The following is a 22,192-nucleotide window of genomic DNA, read 5'->3' on the forward strand; positions in this document are numbered from 1 at the left end:
GCTTCCTGGGAAATAATGACCAGGGAAGGGACTATAGCACAAAAGCCTTCAGGTGACATTGTTGGCTCATTGCTGTACAAGGTGCTCAAAAGACATTAAATTAATATAACATTTTCTAAGCAGACATTAGATGTGCCTTCAACTTAATGTATTGCTGAGAATGACATTAAGAATTTTTCAGTACTAACTTTGTCAGCAGGCCCCAAAGATCTCCCTCCAGACAGCTGACAGTTTTAATATATTTCATCCTTCAGAAGCGATTATTCCTATGCCCTGAGATACTCAGTTTGGTGAGGGATGCTGACCTCACAGACAAATATTTTGGAGCTTTGAGGGGCAACTGATTTTATGCACTGTCAAGTCCTGCATAAACTCAAAAGTGCAGAGTTGTGAAAGACCTCATCATAAGAGCAGGCTGAGATAGGTACATGGAAGTCCTGATCCCCACAGATACTGGTACCAGTGAATGGTCAAAGCTTTGCCATTTGTGGCACACCTTGCTATATATATGTGTGTGTGTGTATATATATATATATATATATATATATATATATATACACGTTTATCAACAGTGGGTAGAAATAAGTGAATAACAGGAGTTTTGCACTTTGGCAGAGGCATCCTGTCTTTGCAGAGGCTGGGAAACCTGCTAGCTCTTCTATAGCCAGAACTCTTTTAGTTCTTTTGACAAGTGTGGGGAAATTCAATGATAAACATGAAGAGAAATACACTGGTAAACATGGAGGGGGGGCAGTGGAAAAATGAACCCTTTGTCAAAGGTAAGAATTCAGTGATAAATAGATCTGTGCATATTTCTCAGCCTCATTCCTCACTTGCCAAGTCTGATGCTATTTTCATTAGGTCATGTTACCATACATGTCATTTTATACAAAGGTGCAGTATATCACAACTGGAGGTTGAGGTGCTTGTAGTGAACACAAATGAGCTTGTAATGGTCCATCTGCTTTGATTTTATTTAGTGATCCCTCAAGGGCTGGGAGCTAGAGTGAGAATAACAATGCTTCAACCCATCTGCTATTGTAGTACCAGCTCCAGTTGAATTATCACATGTTCTGAGTGGCTGGCATATGCTGTGACATAAAGCTACAAGAAAGTGTTGCTCTCCAGCTGTTGTGTTGACAAATACTTTTCAGCCAGTCATTAAGTTCAGCTCAATAACCAGGAGGAAGCTACAACTAAAAGTTGATTATTATTTTATTTTATTTTAAGCATTAGAAATCACTGGTACAATATATTTTATTTAAAAATGTGTCACTAAGGGCACACATTGTATATGAGCTCTAGCAATAGAAATTGTTCTGCAATGCCCATAAATTTTTGTGTTACAGGACTGGATGGGCATCTCTGTAACTGACAGTGTAAATCTTAGTAATGAAACTGTGGGTAACCTTGTTTCAGTAGAAGCACATCTGAAGCTGTTTATGTATAAACTTGCTGGTTTAGTGGTGCTATGGACCATGAGCTTGCTTGCCCACAGAAGGAATGATTCAGAAAGAGATTGTGATCCAAGGCCACATGCAGGGAGGGGTAACTAGATTGTCTTAAATTGAGGAGGAAAGCAAGTGGAGACCTATGTAGAGATGTGCCTGGCGGATACAACAGGTTCAGATGGTTCAGCTGACACTGCACCTCACCTGGGCTGCAAGGTCTGACTGCTAAAAGTCACCACTAATTTTGCCTGTACTCCCCTCTTCCACTGCTGGTGGCCTGCTGAAGAGTTTAGGACATTCTGGACACCTGCTTCAGGGCAAGTCTTGGAAGAGTATTTGTGGATCTACTCTGACAATGGTTCGTGGGTTCTGAGAGAACTTGCAGATGGAATTACTAAGCCACATCCATCATATCTGAGCAATCATGGCAGTCCAGTGAAGTTCCCACTGACAGGAAAAGGGGAAACAAATCCCTCACATTTATAAAGGGAAAAAAGAAGATCTGGGGAACTACAGACCAGTCAGTCTCACCTCTGCCTGGAAACATGATGGAGCAGATCCTCCTGGAAACTATGCTAAGGCACATGGAAAGTAAGGAGAAGGTTGGTGACAACTGGCATGGCTTCACTATGGGCAAATCATGCCTGACAAATTTGGTGGCCACAACACCAGGGTTACAGCACCGGTGGATAAGGGAAGAGCAACTGATACCATCTACCTGGAGTTGTGTAAAGCATCTGACACTGTCCTGCACAACATCCTTGTCTCTAAACTGGAGAAACGTGGACTTGATGGATGCACCACTTTGTGGATAAGAAATTGGCTGAATGGTTGCACTCAAGAAGTAAGGTCAGTGGTTTGATGTCCAAGTGGTGATCAGTGAGGAGTGGAGTTCAGTGTTAAGACTGCTGCTCTTTAACATCTTTGTCAGTGACATGGGCAGTGGGACCCTTAAGCAAGTTTGCTGCTGACACCAAGGTCTGTGGTGCAGCTGGCATGCTGGAGGGAAAGGCTGCCATCCAGGGGGACCTTGACAATCTTGAGTGGTGGGCTCATACAAGCCATCTGAAGTTCAACAAGGCCAAGTGGAAGGTCCTGCACGTGGACTGGGGCAATCTCAAGCACAGATACAGTCTGGGCAGAGAATGGACAGCCATGAGGAAAAGGACTTGGGAGTGCTGGTTGATGAAAAGCTTAACATGAGCTGCCAATGTACACCTGCAGCCCAGAAAGTCCCAGTATCTTGGACTGCATCACAAGAAGGGTGACCAGCAGGCTGAGGGAGGTGATTCTCTCCCTCCAGTCTGTTCTCATGGACCTCACCTGGAGTACTATATCCAGTTCCATGGACCCATCATAAAAGACACAGAGCTGTTGGAGCAAGACCACCTCTCATGTGAATCATCTGGCTGACAGATGGGGGGTGTTCATTCTGAAGAAGAGAAGGCTCCAGGAGACCTTACAGTGGCCTTCCAGTACCTGAAGTGATAAAGCTGGAGAGGGACTTTTTGCAAGGGACAAGGGGGCAACAATTGAAAACTGAAAGAAAATAAGCTTGGATTAAGTTTCAGGAAGAAATTCTTTACTGCAAGGGTGGTAAGACACTGGCACAGGTTCTCCAGGGAAACTGAGGATGCCCTCTCCCTGGAAGTGTTCAAGACCAGGCTAGGTGGCGTTTGAACAACCTGATTGAATAGGAGGTGTTCCTGTTCATGGCAGAGGGTTTGGATCTTTAAGGTCACTTCCAATCCAGACCATCCTGTGATTCTGTCCTTCTCCTTCCCCTCTCCACCCTGTACTCTCAGGCCTGCTGTGGGTATGGAATCCACTACTGTGTCTTAGCAGAAAAATGAAAGGAATTTCCCACAGGTTCAAAGGCTCATAGGCAGCCAGATATGTGTAGGAAATGTGAGGTCTACTGAACAGTCTGACGTTCCTCTCTTTCTGTGGACACATACCCAGAGAGGGCTCCTGCCTTCTGGGCACTGTCCCCCATCAAGCAGCCACACGTTCAATGAGAGCAGAGCAAATAAAATCTATCTTGATATTCAAAAACACTCTCTGGAATTCTTGTACCTAATCTGAACACAGATTACAACCAGAAGACCAAACCCTCAGTGCTGCTGCTGCCCCAGGGATTCAGGGCAGGCTCTCTGGGACACAGCTCTTGTGCATTTCTGTTAACCATTGCATTAGGGATTCAGTTCTTAAATATGACTTACGCTGGTATTTTGGCTCAGGAAAACAATAGGCACTGTTCATACTGAAGCATTTCAATTCTAGAGGTTTATATTTCCTATTGTATCCAAAGACCTGTGGGTGCCAGCTGTCACTGGTGCTGCTGTTGTATTATGATCCCCTGGCTAGTGCAGGAATTGTTGATTACGTTGCCTTTTGAATCAGTTGATTACCATGAATAATAGGCCAAAAAGGCTGTCAGCATTTTGACTTTAACTATAACTGTTACAATTAATTATGGGTTTAATTAGCATATATGCCTAGCAGTAGAGAATATAATACTTCATGGGTAACAGATGATCCTGCAGCTGTAACATAAAGTGTGGTACAGGTTGGGATAGAGATAGTTATTAATAAATGGTTTCTATTGTTTGAGGTCCTTATTTATACAAATTAGCAGGCATGACATAATCAACTCAAACTGTATAATTTATAATAATTGATTTCATTTTGACTGACCACCAGTCGGCCTACTACATGCCCTCAGAAGAAAAATAGCCCTATTAGGATAAGTTTAATCCTAAACATAGCTAATGAATCCTATTACTTTAAGGTCATATTTGAAGCTTTTGTTAATTGTCAGAACCATTTAAAATTGATTAGAGTTAAATTAAATCAATGTAATGTTTAGAAAAACAATATTTTTAATGGATGAGGCCAAGCTGACCTCGAATAAACATATTTATCAACCGATTTCAGTGAATGAGAAGGCTAGCAGCTGGGCTCATAATTCACAATTGTCTATAATATGGGAAATGTCACTATCTAGGCAATTAATTATGTCAGGTAATAAATCTGTTGCTCACAGTTGAGCATTTGCCAGTTGGGGTGGCAATCCCCTCAGCAAGGTTATGATGTTTAGAGACTCCCCTCCCCAAAACCCTCGCCTTACAGTAACAGAACACCTACACATAACTTTAGGAGGAATGAATGTGGTGTTTTTATAACTGCCAATTTCCTGATAATGTGCCAGACTGTAAAACAATTTCTCTACCACTTCATTTCAAAGAACAAGGACATTCTATGAGGAAGAAGTTTTGCCAAACTATGTAACAACATTTCCCAGGTTGGAGAGGTCAGAAGCTAGTAACAGGTCCTCACAGACCACTACTGAATGGTTGGTTTGCAGTTGCTATAATGAGTGGGAAAATCCATACTGATCAGAGAAATAATTCTCTTTTGTGTAAGCCTGAGATTGTGAGACATTCAGAAGAGGTGAATGTGAAAAAGGCTACATGATATTTCACAGATAACGATGGGTACAGTTTAATACAACAGGAAATAGGTAAAATAATATGCAAGAAGTATGATTGGCTTAAGGTTAATCATGCATTCAGCACCTTAGGAAAATGTCTGGCATCTCAGAGAAATGACTCAAAACATCTATTCTGTGTTCAATATTTCATAAAAAAAAAAAAAAGAACAAAGGTAAACTAAATTTTCATAAAGGGTCAGAAAGTAGTATAAAAATGCACAACAGTAACCAGAGACAGATACATTCTCATTCATATAGTATCATATATGCAGCATGAGCTGTCTAAAGTTGAACCCAAGAAAAGACTGAGTGTAAGTAAATAAAATATTTCTATTGAAAAAGAGTGGGATAATTGATGAAAAGTTCACTAAATTAAAAGAGTCTTGAGCAGTTCAAAAAGATTTCTACCAGTTTTGGCTACTTTACTTCCTCTCTGGAACTAGCCTTTCTGTTTTGCATGTCTATAAAAGGGGACGTGCTCTGACCAGCCCACTGAAGCAACACTGTGACCCATCCCTCTAAGGGAGGCTATCCTGCTTTTGGAGCACCAGTTCCAAAATGTATCAGGTTTAGCCATAAACTTCAGTGTTGGTTTTGACCATTAGCCCTGAACTATCCTAATAAATCATCATATTGTAGCCACCATAATAAAAAGTTAATTTAGTCCATACAGTCTTAGATTACAGATTACAGATATGTAAAAAGGCCTTCCAGTATAGTATAAAAATGGTCTTCTATGAGAAGATGAGGAAAATACAGGTGCTTCGTGGGTGCTCAAAGAAGACAGAGTATTTTCACATAGAGGTCCTGCCAGCAGGTATTTTTAAATGTTTTCATGTACAGCCATTTATTTCTCAGGAAATAAGAAACATAAGAGAGGTAATCTGGCAAGATCACATCCCTCATATAAAGCACCTGCTTCATCTCTGCTGCTCCTCTTACATAGGCTACAGGCAAGTCTCAGTCCCACAGTCCCTCTTTCCATGATGGGAAAAGTTTTAGTTGCAACAGTTCATCTTCCTCACACTTTGCTGTGAGTTTGCTTTGAGTGCTGGTCTGCCTGTTTAGGCTGTGAAAAGCAGTTGCTCAGCCACCAGTTCTGATATGGTTCAGCACCATTCATGTCTGTGGGTAAAATCCAGCTTTTTCTTACATTAAGCTGTCTGTGTTACTAAGGCAAGCAACAGTGAAAGAGAAACTTACCCAAACACATACACACTGCTTTTACAGTGAGCTGAAGCTGCCATTTGACTTGGAATCTCTGGCAGAGACATTGAAGCTACTGTTTGCAATTAAGCAGTTAAATAGAAATCGGTTGTATTTGTATATAACTTATCAGCAGGTTTTGAAAATATATGAGAAAATCAAACCATCAGCTGTGAAACACTGTTCTGGAGAGCTTCTTTAGGATGTTAAAACAATTTTTCTGTGTGCCTTTGTGAGAGAGAATGAAACTGTGTTTGTCTGTGTGCATATAATTACTATTTCATTCCTGGGGTAAAAGTCCTCTCCCTGTCCCCCACCCCCCCATTATGGCAAGGAAAATTGCTCTTCTAACCTGTCTTCAAAATTTAATAACTTTACTTGCAACCAACCACTGTAGACCCTGACTGGACTCTGAATTATTACTGTGAGATGAAACATTTCTTTAACAAAACTGAGTCCTTTAATATCCCCCATCTCTGTTATTAGATGGACAAATGAATTTTACTTTGAACATAACATGTGGCATTGTCTGAAAATTGCCAGTATGAACTGAAGCTGGCAGGTATTTTCTTGCTCTCCTCGTCAGTGATTGCCATTTATTATATGTTGCACCTTTATCTGTCAAATACTGCAGAGCGCTATATTGATTTGTGTCTGCTGCAAAGCAAAGGTCACTTTGATCAACATACTACAAAACCAGAAAAAGTAGGGTTCTGACATTTCATTACCTGGGAAAAAAAGGACTAAAATAAATAAGAATATGTTTGAGAACAGAGCACTTCAATATCACAGTGTGCAGTAACTGTAATTAACAAAAGAACTGCTCTATTGAGGTTAAAGAGAAAAAAAGAGAAGGCAGGTTGTCTTGCAGAGACTATTCTTTACCTGACTGATTCTGTAACATTACAGCTGTGATCTTACAGAAGGGTTACATTCATTATAAATAAATTATGTTGGCTTCTCAGATCCAGACTTTTAAGGAGCAATAAAACTCAGGAACTCTTCAGGAATCTGGTCAGATTTTATAAAACTTTTAATTTTGTATAAAAAACCTGAGCGAGGCTGGGGTTTTCTGTGATATCCCCAGAAGTGGTCCCACCTTAGGAACGCACACTCTGAACACGTAGAACAAAACACTGGAGAAAGAACTGGACCCACTGCTACATGTGGCTTCCCCAGGGTCCACAAGGAGTGAAAGGCAGAGCCAAAAATTAAGCCCAGATCACCAGTTTCTCATTTTAGTTCCCAACAGCTTGGATGTCTTTCACAACTAATCCACAAAGTAAAGATTGGTAGGGAAAGTGGTGTCCCAGGTACCCTAGTCTTGTTATTTGTCTTGTTAGTGTCTTTTGGGCAAACCCTGTGTGCTGTGTCCCTGGGATCACACACGCTTCTTTGGCCCAACATTTCTGTTGATAATCTTGGAATTAATTTTTAATTCTTTCAGAAACTTCTGATTTCCATTTTGGGAATTTCCTTTTAATTTTTTTTTCTCCCCACCCTTTTCCCCATATTTTCTAGCTTGTTTCTGCAGGTTTTTCATAAAACATCTATTTTTGCTAGTAAACATAATAATTTTATGTTGGTTTGTTTTTTTGTGGTTTTTTTCCTTTTTTTTTTCTTTTCCTTTTCTTTTCTCTTTTTTTTCCATGCAGCACACAGATGCCCTCATTTGGGAGCTAAGTTGCTGGACTGGGCTTTTGACAGAGCCATGTCTGTTTTTTCACATCTCTGGTCTTTTGACACAGAAAAAATAATCTCTTATCTTACAATTATTACTGCTCTACCTGAACACAGGCAATGAAGTGGCCAAATAGCTTTCCCACCATTACTGCTGAGAAGTTTTCTTTTTTTCTGGTTTTATTTATGGTATCTAGTTTTTCATCTGAAGTCACATTTGCATTGAAACAGAGCAAGGAGTTATAACTAAGATCTTTTGTTATATCTATGATCACTAGGGCACAGATCACAGCTTGCTTGGCATATGGCAGTGCTTATCATGTCAATAACAAAGTCTGAATAATGCAATTCTTGGTTGTAATTATCTTTTATTATTATCAAGGGTCATTCCTGGGCTCTTCATCCTTTCATCTGATGTGGAATTTGGGGCTTCCTTATTAATTAAATAGCCAGTGTGATTGAATTAGCCAATTAGGTCTGCCTGAAGGGATGAGCATTGATCCAAACAAAGGGCCTGACTCCACAAACTTGTTGTGGTGAGGGAGAATCTTGCAGGCAGTGTGCTGGCTCCTATGGGTGGGTTCAAAGGACCTGGCAAACTATTGTTTGCCTGTCCCAGTTCATTTATATATTTGCTATCATTAGACCAGGGTTAAAAAAAATTTATTTGGATGCTTTCCTTGTAGGAAAGTACTGCTTATCAAACATGAAACCTTCCACAGAGATTTTATTAAAAACAAGGTGTTTGAAAAAAACCAAGCATTGCCATATAGTGTTCTGATGTTACTGTTTTTTATCTCGGAGTGACTTTAAGTAGTCATATTTCAATTTAAAATTTGTGAAATTTAAATAGAAAATGGGAACAAAACTTTCTAACATAGGGATCCTGACTATTCATAGGTATCGGAACAGTTTTGCTGTAAAATTCTGTATCACAGAAGATTTCCAAATAATCAAAAAATTAGACTGTCTCAACAGTTTCTTCAACAAGACAATGTATGTTCCCTAATCTTAAAGCATAGCTTAAAGTCCTACATGGCAACAGGGTTTTCTTTTGCACCATTTGCATCTTAAGTACCTGTGCCTAAAAGGCACATTGGATATGTATGCAAATGCAGCTCATCTCTCTCATGCTCCACCACTCTCACTCCCTTTTTTTCTCCCTTTATCTTGACACGTTTACTATTTCTTCTGTACTGTGCTTCACTGAATAGCAGATCAAACTTCAAAGCAACTTTTAGTCCAAAATTTGTTTCCAGGCTCCTAAGCTATTCTTTTTCTGACAGCAGTGGATAAGAAATTGTCACTACCACTAGTGACATGTCATCGGGAGATACAGGAATAACAGATGGGCAGCAGTGAGATAGCAGGAAGTAACTTCTTTAAAAGACTGTGTTGACATCACCAACTATGAGAGCAGAGGTAGCATGGCCCCAGAAGGGAATTCAATCCAGTCAGTTCTGACTCACAGGTGTTTGTCTTTCTTACTTATGTCCATAGGTCATACTGGATTTAAGATTGCTTGAAGTTTTAAAACAGCTATATTAGTATTAACAGAAACTATTAGTGAGGATTAAGAAAAGGATGGATGGCCACTAACTTCATTGTTTTAAATGATCCTACTAAATGATAACTAGGATTGCTGATGTAACTGGTGTAGCTAAAAGTCATTAACAAGCAACAAGAAACCCTGACTGCAGTGTAAGATCAATGGGTTATGACATTTTGATGACAGGGTGATGAATCTGACTTTCTAAATGAAGAATGATAGATTATGAGTCTTCAAAAGTATGGCTCATTATCAGCATATCCAGGCAACTCGTGACACCAACCATACATAACAGCCAGTACAGTGTGTCAAAAGTCATTGCTTTGGGTGGGTGGCCACAATTTTGGTGAAAATTAATTGTTCTGATTACTGTGAGATATTACTGTAGATTGCATAAAACAAAATCATGCACAGCATCTACAAGGAAAGTGCCACAGAGGCAAAGAAAAGAGGGTGATTTCTTAGACCTAAGTGCATTTTTATGTAACAGATGGTCCACACAGCCTATAAGAAACCTGTTCTTTCTGATGGCAGTAGGAAAATTCTATAAAGCACAAGATGGGCTTCATTTGCTGCATTTTATAAAAGTCTATGAATTCGTCTTCCAAACCAGGAATTACATAGACTCATAGGAAAACTGATTTCCTGATTTCAGAGAGAGCAGAGTTAGTACTAATTGTATTTGAAAGCCTGCTACGCTATTTTAAATTTTTTAAAAATGTGATTTTTTTTTTATAGTACCCTGCAGTCTAGCTTGAAGTTTTGTTCCAGAGTGTAAACTCCATTGAACAAAATTGTTGTGTAGTGGTTAATATGAACACTGTCATGGAGAGTACAATAAAGACAGGGTGTAAGAATAGACATGGTAATAAAATAATGCCTGAACAGTCCAGCCCAATACCCCATTCTGTATTGAGCACTGTTCTCAAAAGAGGTTGATATTACAAAAGAAAATGTTAAATATAATTTTGAAAGGTGCATCAAATGTAGTCTATTCACCAATACATTATGTTTTATTGTCTCCTTCAGAATTCTTGGAAAGGCCCTGGGCCACAGAAGGGAAACCAGTCACAGCAGAAATTTGTGCCATAAGATGTGAAAGAGTGAAAAAAGAAGACAGCCAGGAAGAGACAGATTTATCTTGGGACAGAAAGCACTCAGCTACCCTCAGCTGCTAGCTTCTGAATCACTAGATGTAGGATACACAGGATTTCCAACAGGCATTTCAAACAGTGTCAAGCCACCACATTTAACACGATATTAATTTGGCTTGGGGGATATCATAATGTATTGACTTTCCATCTTGGACACTAAGACATTAGAAAATTACAAGTTCAATAATATCACTAATTCTGCCAAGTCTAACCAATTATTCTGTCTCTCAAAGGACAAAGAATACAGAAATGCTTCATACTGAGAAAATTACCTTTTTTATAAAAAACGAAAAGAAAGACTACTGTGAAGAAATACTCTTTTAAACCAGGAAAGGATCTGCTGAAAGAGATTTTTTTTCCCCTTTCTGGTAAAAAAAAAATGGTGTCTGGCTGAAATAAGGTGTCTGAAATAAGGCCTCTCATTGTAAGACCTGTTTCTCCAGAATCAGAGAATCATCAAGGTTGGAAAAGACCTTCAAGATCATCCAGTCCAACTGTCAGTCCTACACCACCATAACCACTAAACCATATCCCAAAGTGCCGTGCCTACCCATTTTTTGAACACCCCCAGGGACGGTTACTACACCACCTCCCTGGGCAGCCTCTTCCAACGCTTCACCATTTTTTCTGTGAAGAAATTTTTCCTAATATCCAATCTGAACCTCTCCTGGTGCAACTTGAATGTGTTTCCCCTTGTCCTATTGCTAGTCACTAGGGAGAAGAGGCAACACCCACCTCCCTACAATCTCCTTTCAGGTAACTGTAGAGAGCAGTAAGGACTCCTCTCAGCCTCCTCTTCTCCAGGCTGAATAGCCCCAACTCCCTCACCCTCTCCCTGTAAGACCTGTTTCTCCAGACTCCTAATCAGTCCACTTGCCCTTCTCTACACCCTCTTCAGCACCTCAATGTACTTTGGATACTGCACTGGCCAAAACTGCCCACAGTACTCAAGGTGCAGTCTCACTGAGTCCTTAATACAGGGGTAGGATGACCTCCCTGGTCCTGCTGGTGACACTGTTCCTGATACAGACCGGGATGTCATTGGCCTTTTTGGCCACCCTGGCACACTGCTGGCTCATGTTCAGCTGTCAATCAACACCCCCAGGTCTCTCTCAGCTCAGCAGCTCTCCAGCCAATCCTCCCAAGTCTGCAGCAGTGCCAGGGGCTGTGGCCAAAGTGCAGGACCCAACATTAGCAGTGGATTTACAGAAATTGCTCTGAACATCTACAGACTTCTCATGCTGTCCTGCTATGGCAGTTTGAATGTTTTATAGAAGGGAACACAGTTCTCCATGATTTTTAGAAACAGAAAATTAATCTGTTTACAGCAGCTCCAACACCAGGGCTCCTGGAGAGTGAAAGACAGCTTGTGTTCCCCCAAAGGGCCTTCAGGCTCATCTTGCACCTCTTCCAAGCATATCCATTTACTTCTCTGGCCACCAAACTGCCCTGTGGGGAGGGATTTCCACCTGACACCTGCCTGCTGTTCACTAGGTGAACCCTTCTGGTATTTTCCTAAGAAGTCCCTGAGACAGCAACAGAAATACTCCAAATAAACAGCTAAAATTCAGCCACATGTCCTTTCTCCTCGACTGTTACTCTTCCACCTGCTGCATATTCATTTTTTTTATTATTTCTCCATTTTTTTTTTTTTTACCATCTATGGAATACTTCTGTAAAATTTTTATTCTTCAATAAAACAATAGTCAGTGAGGTCCCTAAAATGGGAGCTTGATCTCAAAATACACAGACAAAACTGCCTCCTACCACTTGAGGAAAATGGGCAGAGTTTATAATTTATGCTGAGCATCACTGGAGAGACTGGAAGACAGTTTCTAGAAACAAAGACAACTGCATGTACTGCCCAGATTGTAAATAATGCAACAGAAAAAATAATACCAAATCTACCTACTCCTGTTAAAGTTTCATATTTATTTTTATATTTTCTCCATAGCCATTCAAGTTCTTTAACTTAATATGGCTCACTTGGAAATGATAGTTTGGTTTTTGTATTGACTTGACAGTTATATATTTGGCACATATAAGCTGTAGTTCAGCAAGCAAAAAAAAAAGGCATGATACTGTCTGTTATGTACAAAAATGCACATCAATGGATTTTTTTCATGACAGGTTTAACATTTGCAGAGCAGTATTTCAACAATATGATTCCCAAACTGTGTTCATAGACCACTGCTGGTCCATGAAATGGTGTTGTGTTACTTGCCAGGTATACTGAGCAATATGTCCCCTACACACCTGCCAGTGTGTTTGGATGGAGGTGAGATACTGACAGGCAGTGAGGGGAAGCTGCAGACCCTGGGCACAATCATGGAAGTTCAGAGACAGTGCCACAAACATCCAAATTCAGGACCAAGTCTAAGTTTGTAAACAAGGAAAGGCTGGCTTAGTACTGTGTCCCACGTACTCTGGAGCCTTGATCACCTTGGAACTGACTCTATGGAGCCTGTCCATTGTGTTTCCCAGTATGAAATAGCTTCATATATGCCAGTAACTCTTAGTAAAGGCAGACTAAGACAAACCCCAAGCCCTCAGTTTATTGAGTGAGGTAGCTTGTCCCTAGACTCCCAGCTTCCAGTTTTAGGCAGTATTTGGCTCCCGAGCAAATACTCCCGAGCAGCTATCAAAGCAGCTACTTCTATCTGCAGAGCACTTGGAACAATTACTTTACTGCCTTATTAATTTCTGTGAGGTGTTAACCCAGACACACATGAATGATAATTTAGATGCCATGAGGAGTTATTGAACTCCTCATGTAAGAAAAATCTGTACAATTTGCTGTGACTGACATTTTATCTTAGTTTCATAAGAGGATGAAAGCTGGATGATAATGTCATTTACTTATGTTTTTTCCCTCATAAAAAAGAAGAAAAACCTAGAAAAACAGGGAAGCCCCTAGCAAGGATCACAGTAGTTCATTCTATTGATGATTACTTTTTATTATTTGGACTTTACAAATGCTTTACACAATGCTTTGTGCTTGATGCTGTAAGAACTGAGGAACTAAAGTTGACCCTTTTCTCAAAAAGCTTTAAAAGAAGAACAGTGCTAGCCACAGAAAGGTGGATTTACACAGTCCTGGTCAGTATAGTACACTATGAATTAAATTTTTGCTCATTTACATAGAGTAAAATGAGTGTCAGTTCTGATTAGCTGAGATTGCTTTGAAAGTTGGAAGAGCAGCACTACCAGATCCTGCTGGAGAGCAAGTCATAGACAGGATAAAGCCATGTAATCATTACAATAGCAGGAAACAAAAAGATTCCCCTGTGCATTAAAGTAGTTCCTGCTTCCCTCCCATTCTGATTCCCATTTTTTCTTAGGATGAGGGTCTGAGAATAAGTGAAGAATAGTAGTAGCTTAAATAAAAAGACAAAATGCCTGTAGGTATAACTGGGAAAGACTTTAACCACTGTATTAATGAAGTAATTTGCAGCAGTGTCTTCTCAAAGGTGCAAAGTTAAGTTTTAGACTTAGAGAAGGAGGCCATCTTCCATTTTAGGACATCATTAGCTCTTATTCCATGAAAATTCCTTCTAGCCACTTATTCAGATCAATAAAATAATAATAATAAAAACATAACCCATGGCCTGTGACTTAGGTTATCACTTGAGCGTTTCAAGGCTATAACTTAGAGATGTGATTTTCCCCAACCCCCCATCCCATCCCACAGAAAACTTGTGATTTTATGTGCTTTTTTATGCATGTATTAAACAAATGGCACAGCTGAATAGCTTTTCTTAAAAACTGGACATTCACCAAAAAGAAGTTTGCCAGCACAGACAATTAGGCTTTCTTCTTTTAACAATAGATTGACTGACTGGCACATTTGAAATGCGAGCGTATTTTTTATTCCTCCGTTCACCCTTTGAGCTGATAAACATGAACAATGGGAAACAGCTGGGACAGGAAAACATTTTAGTTTGTATTTTCAAAGCAAGCAAGAAATAAACCCATCACTGGGAGCCAGATCACATATTCTGCCTTAGGGGTAGTCAGCAATTGGGGGGAAAAATACGATCCATATTTTTAATCAAACATTACATATTTATTAATGTGCAGCTGGCCTATTGTGTGCATGATTTTTTTCTTTAACGCTGCGCTGCGTCCGTCAGCCTGACATTGTTCTGTAACTGACATTACTCTATAAGGATCTGGAAATGCACAGATTTAATAGGAATCATTGAGACAATTGCTTTCTGTATTATTAGGTCTGTGTGACGTAGGTACCATCTGAAATTCAATTTTAGAAGAAAAATAAGATATTGTTCTATCGAGGCAATTTTGTGCACCTGTGATACAGTAAGAACAAGCACCCCCACCCTCCTATTTCCTTCTGCACTCATCTAACTTTGTGGCCATTTATGATATCTGCCACTCTTTTGTTAAAAATGTTTGGGCAAATGTATTTTGATGCTTATTGAGATTAAACTTCCAGTACATCTCCCTGGTAGCAAAGGTTGGGCTGTTCATTAGTTGGAGGTTTGGCCTTGTCAGGTTCCATTGACTGTTGGCTAAAAGGATCACTTTATCATCATTTGTCTGCAATGGAGACAGTCTTTATTCAGCCTTGATTCCTCTGGGGTCACAGCTGTCATAACTTCACTTCCTTTATAATGCAGACCCCAGTTTCCCAGTCCCCCTAGGTAATTGTCTAATAGATTCAGTTTACCTTAATATAGGTAATATGTTATTTATCAAGAAATACAAAGGAAAAGAAGGGATAATATTGCTTAAAAAATCCCTGTCCTAACCTACTGCTTGGGATAAATAATTTGGAAATCACATTAACTCCATTCTCATTTTGAACCCAAAAGGAATTTTTTTTTTCCTTAGTTTTACTTTCATCTTTTACCTGAAAAACTCTAGATAGTACCCTCATGTCTGGTTTTCAGCTGGTGAAAGTTGAGATAATGCCACAGATTTTGACAAGGCTATGGTGTTTTGGAGAAAGAGGCCTTAATTTGATCTTATTTTCAAGATCCTGTACCTAAAAATGTCTAGGGAGTTTGGACTTGTCTTTATTTTTGGGGATTACTTTTTTGGTTTTGAGATTTGTTGCAACACAGAATATACAGACATCTTTCACCACAAACAACGTGTTTCTTTTTTTCTTTCTTTCTTTCTTTGTTTTTTTCCCTCTTTATTAGCTGTGTGAAACTGCTGCCACTAACCTTTTCATCACCTGACAGGATTTTCCTCAAACACATGTGACTTCAGTGGGTGATGCAAGACAGTCTTGCGAGGTTTCAACATGAACCAGCACAAACAACAGAGCACTGCCATTCCTTCCTAATGCCATACTGAGAACAACATTTACTCCACATTTAGCCCCAGGCTTCATTACTAGGGCAAGCCCCAGGCCATTGGCTCTGCCTGCAGGAGAAGCAGGACTGACAGGCAGACAATATTCAGGCTCCTTGGGTGGGAGTGCTGTTCTAAGGGTGGTGTTTCATACAGAGGTCAGGGACATCAGCCCTGGAGTGAAGCACATGTTCTGAGCCAACAATTTATTTGCTGAAAACTATAGTTTAATTCAACTTAAAACAAGAAGCTTAACCTAGGTTCAATGTACTAATGTTCTGAGCCAGAAATCAGCATGGAAAAGGACTTCTGCCCCTTCTTCTCCAAGAGGGGCACCTACCCAGGGTCTCTTTTCTATAGAGCTCATCCAGTTTTGCATCTCTTGACACAAGAACTGGAAATGAGATAATATCCCTCAAAATGAGGCCAAAGAATCATTCTGTCTCCATTTGATTTAGTAAAACCTGAACTGTTTTATAAGGAGCAGAACAGCACCTGTCAAGGTGCTTTTGGAGTGTCTTGGTAACTGATGCATTCCCCTTGCAGGTTACATGTTGGCCTCCACAGAAAACCAGAACCAGGTTGACCACCAGAAGGAGAGGGGCTGACCAGTTTCAATACTTGGTCTTCTTTCAGTTCCCATTATGGATTGAGGGGGGAAAAAAATCAGAGCTTCATTTTTACAGTTACTGCTATTATAGCATCAGTTACTGTAAATAAGATATACTTGCATTTTTAGTTTTATATCTTTAAAGGATTATTCAAACATTTGTATGCTTCATAGAAAGTAGTTGCCACTCTATGTTCTTCCAACCCCTGCCAATAGGCAGTTTCCTTCAATAGGAAGAATGATGCTGCTGAAGTATTCAGGAAAAGCACATAACAGAGACAGCTCTGTACAAAAAGTCCTAGTGTAGAACTACAGGGGTCCAGAGGAATACCTCATTGCAGGTAACTGCTTAAGAGGAGTAATTTCAAAGACCTTAATCATTAAAAGAAATCCTTGATGTAAAGAACAACAATGAAAAATAAAGAAACACTCTGTGGCAGAGTCTAACTTAAGAGGGAAGCTGTGCTTTGCATTTGTGGAACTTCGTGAAAGTCCAGACTCACACAATGGTCCCACACCTTCCTCTTCAGGAGGATCCAAGTACCAAACCATCTCCACAGTTCAGTGAAGAACTATTTCTTTTTCAGACTGCTTCCTGAATGAGTGGCTGTATTTTTGAAACATATTCTCTACCAATGGCATACTCTCACATCAAAGTTTCTTTCAAATTCCACTCAGTCATATCTTGTATGTACATTTGTGAACTAGCACGTGGTGGGTTTCCCAGCCAATATCTTAACTAGAAGTTGAATTTCATTTCATCTTCTAATTCAATGCCAAATTCACTGTACTGTAATATCTTAATTACAATTGGAGGTTGATAAGCAAAGAAGGAAATGGACGTGTAATGCTGCGGAAAGCATCCCTAAAATATTAGCTTTCATTTCTTTATTACTTTTTCCTAAATATCTTCATTATAAGAAATTAATTCAAAACAGTTACAGGGAAAATGAACATGACATAGAGGGGTGAGAACAAACCCCAGAGAAATCTTTTAAAGGGTTGCATAAAAACTGAACATAAATGCCTGTTTCTATGCATACTGCTGCACCATTCATGAAGAGAGCCTTTAAGACAACTCATCTTACAAAGAGAAATGTCATTAGATATTATGCTGATCATTAGGTGTACTATAGTGCATTCATCTGCTTGTACCCCACTTTGATTAGTATACAGCAAAGATGGCCACAAGCACTCAGAAAGTTTTATAGAGGTTTAAATCTTCATTCAAATGATATAAAGGGGCATTGAATGAAGATTTAGAACTCTATAAAGCTGCTTGGCAGTGTCTGTGGCAATCTATGCCACATAAAAACTGAAATGCTTCTACTTTGTTATTGAAACATTTCTACTGTAATTCTTTAATATTAGGAAGCAGCACAGTGTTGGGACATTACCACATCTGGGAGTATTTCTCTTACTGAGGAGTTTGCCTGCTATCAATTGTGCAGGATATTACAGAACGTGCACACTGTTGATGTCTAGGAGATAATGGAAGAGGAATTGTTACTGCAATTACATATTATTATGCTTTTCAGAAGATAATGTGGGTTCATTCATGTGAGTATTTTGAACTAGCAAATACCCTAATTGCTTACACGTCTGTTATAATCCTAAATCCAATTGACATATCTGATGTACTGTTGCTTTTTTTTCTGGCCACTGGCACGTGTACTCTTTATGATTTTCCTCCAACCTGCATGAATTGTGTCTTGTTCATTGAACAAGTGTCTTCTTCATTTCCTTTGCATTTTTAGTCTCAGTAAACACCCACAAAAACAGAGAGCCAGAGTGCTGTAACCAAGTGCATTTTTCCAGCAGTGTAGAATTAGCCTATGCAAGAGCAGGATAAGTGCAAATGATCTTATTATGCTGTAATGACAAATTTATGAAACGAAGAACATGTGTATTGTTTCAACTGTCCTTTCACAATATGTTGGATTGACAGAGAATGTGCAGCAAATTATTCACCCATTCACTTAACCAGAAAACAAAGCAAGATGATTAAGAAGCATCAGTATTCTGAAGCAGTAATCAAACTGACCCAGCCAAGGAGTGAAGAGCAACAAGCCCAGCCAAAAAATGCTGTTGCTGTCTTGCTTTATAACTATGGGTTTACGGTCAGCATTGTTTCACAGACTCTCCTGAGGTTTCAAGTAGGGGGATGGAGATAACAACAGAGAGATACATGGGAACAGCACAGTGCCTATAGGTGCCTCATGTTCACACTGTGTGATAGAAAATGCTGGGAGAGATTTGTGCTTTTATAAATTCTAGCTTAATAATCCACTAGAGGGAGCTTATGTATAACCTCTGATAGGCCAATTATGTCAAAGAGCTTGGTTTTGCATAATTCACAAAGATTATAAAAAGGGTAGTTATAAAAAGGGTACCTGCACTCCTGTTTTCTTCACCTGTTGTCTGGTAACTCAGAAATGGCATTTTTGGAGTCTCCACTTCTAACCAGAATAGCTATTTGCTTTTCTCAATTGGAAGCAGCATTCTCACTGGCGTTATCTGGGATTCACCTTCATCATTGACAGACTTGAACCTGAGAAAGAGAAGTCACAGCTGAGTGAGAATATACATGTAAGATAGAAAAGCATTAGAAAGGTTTAACTAACCTTATCTTCTGTATTTGCCTATTTAGATTCTGACTACAAAACTTATAATAATTCAGTATCTGTGATTTCTGCAGAAGAAACAACCTGGATTGCAGATGTTGCTTCCTTTTTATTCCAGAGGACAAGGCTTTCCAGACATGTCTGGGACTGCTTGCTTTCCAAGTGGAAACCCTGTCTCCTTTCTCTAGGAGTCAGTTGATGTAAAATTCAGTGTCCTTCACAATATTTAACATGAAAACACTTTCAAGTATTTCCAAAAATGTTAACTAATAAAAGAGAGGTTTAGTTCTGTCATAGCAGAAATAGGAACTTTAGTAGCAAAGAGACACTTATAATTACAATTCTATCTACAGATAATGCACTTTCAAGATACCTATCCACATAGTACAGTCTAACTAAGTAGTCAGATGCACTATCAAAAAGCTTATCATAAAACTTGAAATTGCTGTATCCTTTACACTCATTTTGTTGCCTTTTTTCTTTCTATTTTTCTGTCGGAAGAGAAAACTTATGACTACACTTCAGCTGTCACCAGCTTTCAAGGTTATACTGATAGGAATGAGAAACATATTCCTAATCTGCATACCAATGCATTGAGAATGCAAAGGCAGGCTTTTTGCCATTGAATAGATGATGATAAGGTCTTAAGTCTTTTGAATTTCTTGTGTTGTACTTGTATTATCATATGATTTCTTAAGCCAAGAATGAATATGTAAATTTCTTGCCACTGACTTGCTCCAAAATAATGGACATTACACTTGCACAGTGGCAATTCAGAGTGTAAAATTGATTAATATTTGTTTTCAAAATGACATACAATGATGTATGGATCCTTTTACAACTTAAATTAATACTTTAAAGAGATGAATGGTCTCTACAGAAGATGTTAAAGTTCAAGCTGAACAATTTGCATATTTATATTACAACCAACTGATAATAATTGTTGAAACAGAATGTAATGTGGTTCGTTTTTCATTTTAATCTGGTTGTACTCAAACACAGGACCTCATTAACTTCCAGCAACTAATACAGCATTATCAGTCCCTATAAAATAGACTTGCCTTGAATTTATGAATTTCAAAGACTATTTCCAGTGGTGAATCATTGTTAAACACTGGGTCAGCCACTAGCATGTGCACTTGGTGTCATATGCCACAGAAGGATGAAAGTTACCTGGGCTAAAGTACTTAAGAATCCCATAGCCAGTTTCTTACTTGCTAGCTGACATCTGGAGTCAAAATTAAAGTGGGATATAGATGTCTTGTGTCTTGCCTTCGATGGCTCACTCAAACCCAGAAGTTTTTTGCTTTGAATGACCAAAGTCAGGAAAGGCAACTTCATCTACTTCCTAGGTCTGGTAATAATCTTTAACAGTAAAAAATGAGCAAGAGATCTTTCCTTAAGATACAAGTTTTATATGAGGAAAATGTAGAACTTTTGTCAGAAAGTCAGAGAACTTGGCAGTTGTTGAGAATTAGCAATATAATTAGTAATAGATCTCTTTTCTGAGGAGCCAAACATAAAACAAGCATGCTATCAACATGTCTTAGGTAGTGCATTATAGGCATTCTTATCCCAGATGCATCGGGAAAATTTACATCTCTGGAAGAATGAAAAGTAAGCAAGTAACTTCCAGCTCTGTGAATTTCCTGTTGTGAAATGGGTATTTAACCTTCTAACAATGGTACTTATTTATTTAGCTCACTAAAACCAGATGGCTATAAAAAGTGGAAGTATTACTTATAGTCCACCCTTTTCAACTTTTTTCATTTTTGCATGGAAGTATGGATTAGAGGGTAGTGTGATTAGCTTATTTCTATGAACAAAATTACTTTGGAAAATATTACAAACTATTTTTCTGTCATAACTAATCTGTGCTTTCTAAATTTCATGGACTTAAGAACTTGCATTGGCTGATCTGTTCAAGAGGTCTGGTGTATGGCTGGATGGCAGAGCAAAGGTAACTTTCGTTCACTTTAATACTCCAACAGCTACAAATAAGTAAGGACTGCTCTTGGCTCAAAAGGGTAGTTTAACAGTTGGCATTATCTGGAATATGATCCTATAGGAAAGAGGGTAACCTTACTAAACTAACTTCCTGTAGCCCTGATGTCTTTATGCAAAGAAAAGATCAGTTTGGCCAGATCCATGGCTGCTTTTTGCAGTCCTGGGAAAGTCCTGAGAGGCTCAAAAAGGAGAAGCAACATTTCAGAAATGCTGGAATTGCTAATAAGATTAACAAGAACTTCTATTTAAACGAATGAAAATCTCTAAAATGTCAATTTTAACTGTTATTTCCTAAGAAGCCATCCAGCCCTTTCTATTATAACATCATGAAGAGCTGTTTTGTAGATCTTCCTATCAACTGCCAAGTACCTGGAGGACAACCTGTTCCAACTGCACAGTGGTTGGACACGATGCAACTTTATAATACTGCAAGCATTCACTCTTTGGATACCCTTAGCAAAATAAGTCCATAGACCACTGAGATGACTTGTTGAGTTCCCAGGCTATATTGAATGAGCTATGTTCATCCAGGCCACCACAAAACTCAAGAAAAACAAAAAACAAAACCAAAACCCAACAGAAAAAAAACAGAAGAAAGGCAGACAAAGTAGTAAAATCTCTCTTCTAACATACGAATTCATCCTACATGCTGGTCACTAAAGTATGACTAAAAAATTGATTTTTACCTTCCTGATGTACCTTCCTATCAAGTTAGTATTGGGACCTGTGCTATAATGTATTCATAATTGACTTGGAAAGATGGAAGAGTGCATATTCTGGTGACAGTTGCTGGTAGAACATTATCTGGGGATTAGGAATAAATTGGGAAGGAATTGTGATATTTCTCATATTACATCAGTTAGGGAGCAACCTGTGAAATTACAAAGCAGCAGGTACATAGAAATATATATGTTTCTTTACATGGTTCCTATTTAATCGAAACAGACTTCCACAATATCCTTGGCTGTTCAAGATGTGTGTGGGTTCTGAGGTGACTGGAGAAAATTCAGGCAAGCAACATCCACGAAGGACTATTAAACCCAGTGATGCAAATGTTAACAGCAGTCCCTGATTTCCAGATTGCTGGAAATAGTAA

At 39.0% G+C, this 22,192-nt stretch overlaps 1 long non-coding RNA gene across 1 annotated transcript in view; it reads right to left on the reverse strand.

The window, feature by feature from the left end:
• Positions 1-21,633, reverse strand: part of LOC139802100 (uncharacterized) — a 28,417-nt gene extending 6,784 nt beyond the window's left edge. Inside the window, exons 1-2 of the long non-coding RNA XR_011728503.1 lie at positions 21,466-21,633; positions 18,859-19,016 (exon numbers count right to left, since the gene is read on the reverse strand). This is a non-coding gene — a long non-coding RNA (uncharacterized lncRNA). The remainder of the gene's footprint in view (positions 1-18,858; positions 19,017-21,465) is intronic.
• Between the last annotated feature and the right edge of the window lie 559 nt (positions 21,634-22,192).

Source organism: Heliangelus exortis, chromosome 13, assembly GCF_036169615.1.
Source record: "Heliangelus exortis chromosome 13, bHelExo1.hap1, whole genome shotgun sequence".
In the NCBI taxonomy this organism is placed as follows: domain Eukaryota; kingdom Metazoa; phylum Chordata; class Aves; order Apodiformes; family Trochilidae; genus Heliangelus; species Heliangelus exortis.